The sequence below is a fragment of the Cebus imitator genome, unplaced genomic scaffold (assembly GCF_001604975.1).
Source record: "Cebus imitator isolate Cc_AM_T3 unplaced genomic scaffold, Cebus_imitator-1.0 Scaffold319, whole genome shotgun sequence".
In the NCBI taxonomy this organism is placed as follows: Eukaryota; Metazoa; Chordata; class Mammalia; order Primates; family Cebidae; genus Cebus; species Cebus imitator.
The window spans coordinates 197,214-197,719 of NW_016107634.1; positions in this window are offsets into that span (position 1 = coordinate 197,214).

A 506-nucleotide genomic window follows, 5' to 3' on the forward strand; every position below is an offset into this window, starting at 1 on the left:
CTCCTGGGTTCAGGCAATTCTCCTGCCTCAGCCTCCTGAGTAGCTGGGATTACAGGCACGCGCCACCATGCCCAGCTAATTTTTTGTATTTTTAGTAGAGACGGGGTTTCACCATGGTGACCAGGATGGTCTCGATCTCTTGACCTCATGATCCACCCGCCTCGGCCTCCCAAAGTGCTGGGATTACAGGCGTGAGCCACCGCGCCCGGCCGAATGCCAAAATATTTTGTACTTTTTGTACTTTGGGATTTTTTCTTTTTTTTGAGATGGAGTCTTCTAGTGTTGCCCAGGCTGGAGTGCAATGGCACTATCTCGGCTTACTGCAATGTCCACCCCCTGGGTTCATGCGATTCTCATGCCTCAGCCTCCTGAGTAGCTGAGATTACCGCCACACCCAGCTAATTTTTTTGTATTTTTAGTAGAGACGAGGTTTCACTATGTTGGCCAGATTAGTCTCAAAACCCTGACCTTGTGATCCACCTGCCTCGGCCTCCCAAAGTGCTGGG